Source organism: Gekko japonicus, unplaced genomic scaffold (assembly GCF_001447785.1).
Source record: "Gekko japonicus isolate JY-2015 unplaced genomic scaffold, Gekko_japonicus_V1.1 scaffold31, whole genome shotgun sequence".
NCBI classification, from domain to species: Eukaryota; Metazoa; Chordata; class Lepidosauria; order Squamata; family Gekkonidae; genus Gekko; species Gekko japonicus.
The window spans coordinates 1060646-1068809 of record NW_015161404.1 but is presented as its reverse complement, the minus strand read 5'-3'; positions in this window follow the sequence as shown (position 1 = coordinate 1068809).

Here is an 8164-nt window from a genome sequence, read left to right as displayed (position 1 = left end):
CTGCCACCTAGGGCAGGTACCCATTCTATCTACTTGCAATGTAATGCTTTCGAACTGCTGGGTGGACAGGAGCTGGGACTTGGGCCGAGAGCTCACCCCAGCCGCGGTGGGTCTCGAACAGCCATAGTTGTTGTTACAGGAGCAAGCGTTTTACTGCTTGTGCCACCGCTTTCTGAATTAACATTTCAAAGAGAGCTCCCCCAGACGTTCCACAAGACATCATCGTTGAATTCAAAGAGCTACAAATCAGAAACAAACTTTTCAAAATAGTTCGAGAAAAACAAGGTTTACCCCTTGAAGACACATGCGTGTTTTTGTATGCTGATGTCATCCCAGAGGAGCTGATTGCGAGACAAAGACTGCGTGAAATTGCAAAAACATTGAGAGAAAAGGAAATACCATATAGATGGCTAGCACTCGGCCATTTGATGGTTAATTTAAATAACAAAAAGTTTATAGCACATAATGAGATGACGGGTAAAAAACTTATTGAGGCTGTCATTAAATTGAAAGAAGGAGGGGTGTGAAAGGAATAATATACTCTGGTGTGGATAGTTAGGCTATAGTGTAAGCAGGGGAAAACAATTGAAAGTAAGATTTATTAGGACAAGAGTAGACTTGCACTCTAAACATGTCTAAGTAAGAATAGTTATCTGTGTGTATTGTTTGATTAGAGGGTTAGAGTCTTTAGTATAGCAAGGAGGGGACGAGTGTACCCCCCAAGACCTCTGAATACAGGGAGAGAGGAGGTTCACCTCTCACTGTAGAGTTGTTCTCTGTAGCACCCATAATTGGAGGCAACTCTTTCAACTATTCTTTTTAGGTACAGAAGAAGATGGAGAAAAATAGTAGTAATTGAGGTAGAAATGAACTGTAGATTATGAGTTGTATTAGGATTAACTAAAAGTTATGGGGAAGTTGGACGGAAATCACAAACGGGTAAGATAGGGGCATATGAAAAGAAGAGGGATTAAATGAGAGTAGAAATCTCAGGCTGTTGGAATAGTAACCTCAGGTGAATTTTTTTTTAATTTCGTTTGGTTATTATGATTGCTAAAAATAGAAAATGAGTATATCAATAAGATGGATAATTAATGTGAGTTTGTGGACTGATAGATATAAATAAAAACTTAAGTATATAAAAAAAGATCAAATGGACAATGCTTAATCAGTGCATTTGCAGAACCTTTGCAATAACTCCATAGCCCCTGCCGTGGGGATCCCCAGCCCCCAGGTTGGGAACCATTGTTCTAGCGCATTGCCTGGAAACATTTAAGTACCCTGGTTAATAGCTGTGGATTGGCCTGTTCTCCATGCAATGGTCAAGTCCACCTTTAGAGCCATCTAAAAAAAACAACGGGGTAACCTTAAGCAAAGATGGTAAGGCTACCACACTGCTCTGAGCACCTTGGAGAAACTTATGATGCAAACAAACAATAAATGATGACAGTATTATAGATCAAGATGGGTAGCCATGTTAGTCTGTCTATAGCAGTAGAAAAGAGCAAGAGTCCAGTAGCACCTTATAGACTAACAATATTTGGGTTAGAGTATGAGCTTTCGTGAGTCACTGCTCACTTCTTTAGATAATGCCACTATGGGGGAGAGCAAAGTTGAGCAAGTGTCCCTTCAGAAAATCTCTCCCTTTCCCCCCTATTACAGAGCTTTGGTCCTACATTGTCAAAAGCCATTGAGAGGACTCATTTGGAGGATTTTTGTTGACAAAGATAGTTGATTTAAGCCACTAAAATCCATATTTACAGTGTGATCCTATGCACTAAATCCACTGAAACCAGTGGGCTTCTTCTGCAGTCACCCTGCATAGGACTGCCCTGTTAAATGGGCAGAACTGTCACATTGCAATTTTTAAAAACTGGCAAAACCTGGTCAGTAGGCAGAGCCAGAAGCACAACAAAAGGCTGATCAAATGACTGATTTTTGCCTGGTTAAGTGCTGCAATCTAGTAAAATTTTGGCAAGTTGGGGGGGACAGTATATCAGATCTGGGCATGAAGAGGTGGAGGTTAATAGGAACAAAATGTTTTAACCTTACCCCTGTTCCAAATAATTGATTTATCCAGTAAAATACCTGATATCTAAGGCAAAAAAAATTGAACGGAGATGAGCAAAAAAAAATCTGACGGTTGGCAACTCATAGTTAAACGCTGAGGAAATATATTTCTTCTTGGAAAGTCCTGATATGATCTACTACTGTGCTTTTAATCAATTTCATCAAAAGGTAAATGTTGGAAATTGCTAGAAGATTCACGAGTTTCCTCTTCACAGGAGACTGTAGAGGGTTGGATCCAGACTAAATAGGCAATTTCCACTGATTCTCTCTTCCCACTGCAGACCCCACCCCATGTCATTTCCCAGGCTCTGCTGTCCCCAACTTGTATTCTGTATAATAATAGGATACACCTCTCTCTTAGATTGCTGGATCTTCTGGCTACCTTAGTAATATTCTCCAATCTTTCACCCTTCATATTCATTGACACACACATACGTATCTGCCCAGAGAAGGAACAATTCATCATGCATCTGACAAAGTAGGCAGTTATGAATTACCTACTTTTGGCTACTTAATCTATTCCCAGGATGACATTTGTGAATCTTCTTGTCACTCCCTGCAATGACTACTAACAGCCTGGTCCTCATAGCCATTTGCACGGGGAAGGAACTGCAAGTGCCTTTCATGATCTGAGATTCCGGCTGCTCAGCATGATTTTTGGCAATGCTTTTAAATACCTACGTTTTGACATAGTATGGAATATGGACATGTGACAGTTGATGATAGCTGGAGAAGGAAATATTTGTTTTAGATAGTTTTTTGTTTTATGACTGATATCATTTTAAGGGCCTTAACTGTCTATCCATATGCAGAGGCCAGAATGTTCAGAACAGTAACTGGAAAATGAGTTTCAGCTCCTACAACTCACATTCATGTCATTTTGGAAGAGACAGCAGGAGCCTCAACTAGAATCTCTGTTTTGAATATTCAATTCCTATAATATTTGAGAAGGGTGAAGAAGAACGTGGAAGCATATGAAAACCTCCAGGCTCTGCAACTCTTTCAAGCAACAAGGGAACCGTGTTTCACACCATACAGAGCTCAGCTAGGAAAACCACGTTGTTGTTTGTCAAAAGATTTCCATGCCGTTCTCTGATTCATGTATCTGTTTCATGACTGAGTGTAGCTTCAAGTTATGTAGAACTCAGTCCTTTAGTGCTTCAGTTTCAGATTTCATTAGATGTCCAGAACATATATCCTCAGGTTTGCAAAAGCCATAAACAAACAAAAATGAGCCAGGCCAGAGTTACTATCACAGGAAGGAGGCTTGTGAGAGGAAGTTTTGGAAAAAATCTACCAATACCTATTATTTAGCATAAAATATGCATATCTAGCTGTAGTGGTCTCTTTCTATCTGGACACTCAGTGAAGAGCACCTACACATCTGCCGAAGAACCCATATGCTTACCAGTGTTCCCTCTAAGATGAGTTAGTGTGAGATAGCTCACAGTTTTTTAGCCTCCGGCTCACACCTTTTTGTCTTAGCTCAGGAAGGAGGGCTCCAGAGCAAAGTAATTTATGCAGTAGCCAAATCGTTTGCTCATAACTTTAACGCCAGTAGCTCACAAAGTATAATTTTTGCTCACAAGACTTTACAGCTTAGAGGGAACATTGATGCTTACACAGTGTTCTGCAGCATGCCTAGGACATATGTTGCATGCAGATTGCAGGCTGGAACCTATGGTCATCTCTGTCACCTTGCATGAATTCAGAGTGCACCTTAGGAGACACACAATCTGTAGTGATGGGAAAGATGTCTTTTACGGATGCTTGTCTGCCATTACTGATCTCATTGAGAAGCTTCCAATTTGTAGGGATGCCAGCCTCCAAGTGAGACCTGGGGATTCCCTGGAATTATAGCTCATCTTCAGACCACAGAGATCACTTCCCCGGGAGAAAATGGATGCTTTGGAGGGCAGACTCTATGGCATTTTACCCCACTGAGGTCCCTGTCCTTCCCACACACCATCCCCAAATCTCCAGGAGTGTCCCAAACTGGATCTGGCAAACCTACCAGTCCTGCATCCTCTGCTGGTGGCAAGGGGGGGCCTGACAATCCTACATCAAAGGAACACTAGTTTAAAACATAGTTCAAAAGCCACTAGCATAAAGTAATTTTTATATGTATAGTCATATACCAGAAGGGTCAGAAACTGAAGTTCCCTAAGCTAAATCTGGCCATCATAAGGGTATCAAATGACAATATAGATGTGGGGAAAGTGGCAGCCGAACTTGCTAGCAATACACTTCTGGGGGTAAAGCCTGAAGTACCACACCTCAAAATGATCCTCCAGGAAAAGTAATTGTTGAAAAAGGCTCATACCAGTACAAGCGATACAGTTGCAATAGCCCAGCTCAAAGCATATGTCAACAACAATCATTTGACTAAACAGGATGCAAGCAAAGGTGTTTCACTACGTCACTACTGGGAGAAAATGGTAAGATGCCTACATCCATACCTCTCTGAAACCATCAGACATTGTTATAAATGCATTGGTGAACTATTTCCTGAGATCTCTGTGACTAACTGTATCAAATGCCCTGGTTAGTTAAAAACCTGACAGACAGAGATCAGTGCTGTTCATGGCATTCTTCTTCCTGTAGTTGCATAGACTCCTATGTGAGAGGTAAAAACAAAATAAACACAGAGTCAGTCAGAGTCCCTGGAGCTGAATTCCTGACAGGTCCGTTCTACTTTAAGTTATAACTTTGTGCATGAATTATTAACAGGTCTCCCAGTTAAGACACTCTCCACAACACACTTAAGCAGTGGTAGTTTATGATATATGCTTACTTTTAGAAACATGCTCTGTGTCAGAACTGAGAAAAGGCACGAAAAATCCTCAGTTATATGTAAGGCAATTAGCATCTCATGCATATGTCATCATCCAGCCCCTAGGTCACTATGGCAACCCTGACAGATATACGGCGCCTTATCTATTCTAGCATGGCAGAAGAGCCTCCAGGGTCAGCTGTCATGGGAACTGGCGATGAGGCACAGCTTAAATAAATGGTTATGGCTAGTTTGGTGTAGTGGTTAAGTGTGCGGACTGGTTTCCCTGGGAGAATAGGGTTTGATTCCCCACTCCTCCACTTGCACCTGGATGGATGACCTTGGGCAAGCCATAGTTCTGATAAGAGCTGTTCTTGAAAAAAGAGTAGTTTCTGTCAGAGCTCTCTCAGCCCCTCCTACCTCACAGGGTGTCTGTTATGGGGAGGGGAAGGGAAAGGAGTTTGTAAGCCGCTCTGAGACACCTTTGGGTAGTGAAAGGCGGGGTATAAATTCAATCTCTTCTTCTTCTACTACTACTACTACAAGCATTCACTCTCAATACCCTATACACTCCCCTCAGGAATTCCCTCCCACCAATACTATGGCAAGCAGTGAAGTGAATTATAAGGAAACGAAACTGAAGCTTGACAATTATCAGATGAAATTTTATTATTGATTTTTAAAAATGCAGTCATATGAGCTTATGACTGATATTTTATTTAACACCACCACTACAATCCATCCAATGATCAGCTATTGCAGTTCTCCTTTATTGTAGCATGCAAGATGCAAGAGCATGTTTAACTCTCCCAGAGAAATTGGTGGAAGATGGAACTGTTTGACGGGATTGTGACCCAAGTTATTTTCATGATGTTATCTCTGTTAGGGAGGAGGGTCATGCATGAAGAGTATATTTCAGTTTCTGAACAAACCTGATGTTATACAATAATTTGCCCCTCATTTTGCCTTCAATACCACTCCACAACAGCACTTAATAGACATCAATCTCCATTTGAAATGCCCTGGCCTTTTGATTCGTGACTGGCTCTCAAAAGGAGGGGGGAAGAGGCAGATTTCATGTTTCTGTCATGCAAGAACACTTCCTTTTTGAAAGAAAGAAAAATGAAAATGGAAGAGCCAAGCTGGAACAAATTGTCTTTAAGACCTTTTGGGGTTTTCTTTTGCTTTTTCCATTATCATTTTTATAGCAGAGATTTCTGCAAGGATTCATAGTGACTCATTTTATGAGGCTGCTCAGTACCATCTGCACTAAAGAGTTTCCCATTGCTCGAGACGTTACGTATCTCTTCATGGCAGCTTGGACAGTGCAGGGAAATTGCCAAGCCAGGTCACATGCCAGTAGGCCATCACTCATCTCCCCAAAAGGCGAGCAATCTCTGGTTACAATTAGGTGCAGCCCCAGGTTCTGGATAACACGTCTCTGTGACTCCAGATTCTTTACTGCCAGCTCCCCACTGGGCTCAGGAAGACGGCTAAGATAAGATGTACCTGACCGGAAAAATGGGATCCTGGCCTTAATTCTTTTTCTTTTTCTTTCCTCTGCAGATCAGCTTGCATCCATGTCACAATGTCAGCAAAGACAGCAGTGGTCCACAACCAACTACAACACACATGCATGCATTTAAAAAAAAAAAAAAGCCCCAAGGGCACATTCCAGCCAATAAAAGGGCATATGTTTGTCTCTTATAGTATTCAAACCAAAGAAACTGAAACATGTGTAAAATTATTGAAGTCAATGGGAATGGCTCATACTATGACAAAAATAAGCAGTACGAGGTACAGTAAATATGGGTATAAAGAATATGTTGTGTTTGAAGCTGCAAACTGGGATTTTCCATGCCAACATGTTTAACCATTAACAAGCATCCCAGCCTGCCATTATGTGTAACAAGCTGCAGTGCTCACTTATGAACTGATATAATATCCTTTCCAATGTTTCTTCAGATATTTATGGAGGACAATTGACTTAAAGTGCAATCCTAAACAAACATACACACTTCTAAGTGTATTAAGGTCAACAGAAGTGTGTATCTCCACTTTGGGCTGCACTGTCAGAAACAGAGAGCTAATTAATTACCATGTTTACAGGGGAAACCTCACCAGCATTTCCTAGGACATATCATGGAGAAACAAACTTTTAAAAGATAGATTCAGATGGATAGCCATGTTGCACTTCCTGACAACATCCTCCCTATTCTCTATACATAATAGTTGGTGACTTTTGTTTCAATGTATCTGAAGAGGTGTGAATGCATACAAAAGCTTATACCTAAAATAAAACTTTGTTCGTCTTAAAGGTGCCACTGGACTCAAAATTAAACAAGGGCCAAGGACAGACTGTCAGTTTGAAGCGTAAGGGAGTCGTGGCAAAAAAGACCCGGAAGAACTTGTTCCAGGTATTCCTGGTCACACTGCACTGACTGATGCGGGAGCATACCGGGGAGGAGGCGCAAGGGAGGGTTCGCACTGTTGGCCCGCCCCTGGCGGAGGCACAGCTGTAAGACGCGGCTTTCTTTTTGGTAATCCGGCAATATGCGCTTAAACGCATAAGAAATTTCAGCTTTCGGCGTTCACACTTCCAGGAAATGGGGTGAATGCACTCTCCAGGGTTTGCTACAACTTTCACCTGGTATTTTTTAAACTTGGGAGGGAAGCGTTACAAGACGGGTTGAGTACGGCTGGGGAACGCCGGACAGCTATGCCCGTGTGAAGCAGCCCTTTAATCCTTTTGTGAAACATTTCTGGCATGTGCCTATATTGGGGCAAACTGCCAGTCTGAACTCAGCCAAGGACACTCTAATAAATATTTTCTTTCCTAATATATTTATTTATTACTAGCCTGATACCCGTGTTTTGCTACGGTATTTAAGTTCCGTAAATCCAGTTATAATACTGATGATGTGAAGTTTGAAATGTAACATTTGTTGTAGGAATTCTAATGGAGAAGATTGTAGTGTAAAAAATGAAGCGAGACTTACGTACTTGGTTTCTCTCTCTACTGAAGGACCTCTCTGCAGACCACATTGGTGGTTATGCCCTCAGGTGCTAGGATCACCAGACTGCTTGGTGAGCTCACTCTGGAGCAGGCAACATTTAAGAAGCAGTGGTCTGTTAAGTCAACTCCTGAGGTTTTACCTCAGAACTCTGAGCTACACAGTTGACCAATGGGGGGTGGGGGAGCAACAGCCTGCCAGGCACATAGAAAACATTTGGGGGAACACATTTTGCTCCTTTTTTACCCCCTTAGGGGTCATGTTTCTCAGAAATCTCTTTTGGGGGGGTTGACGTCATGGAAGAAAT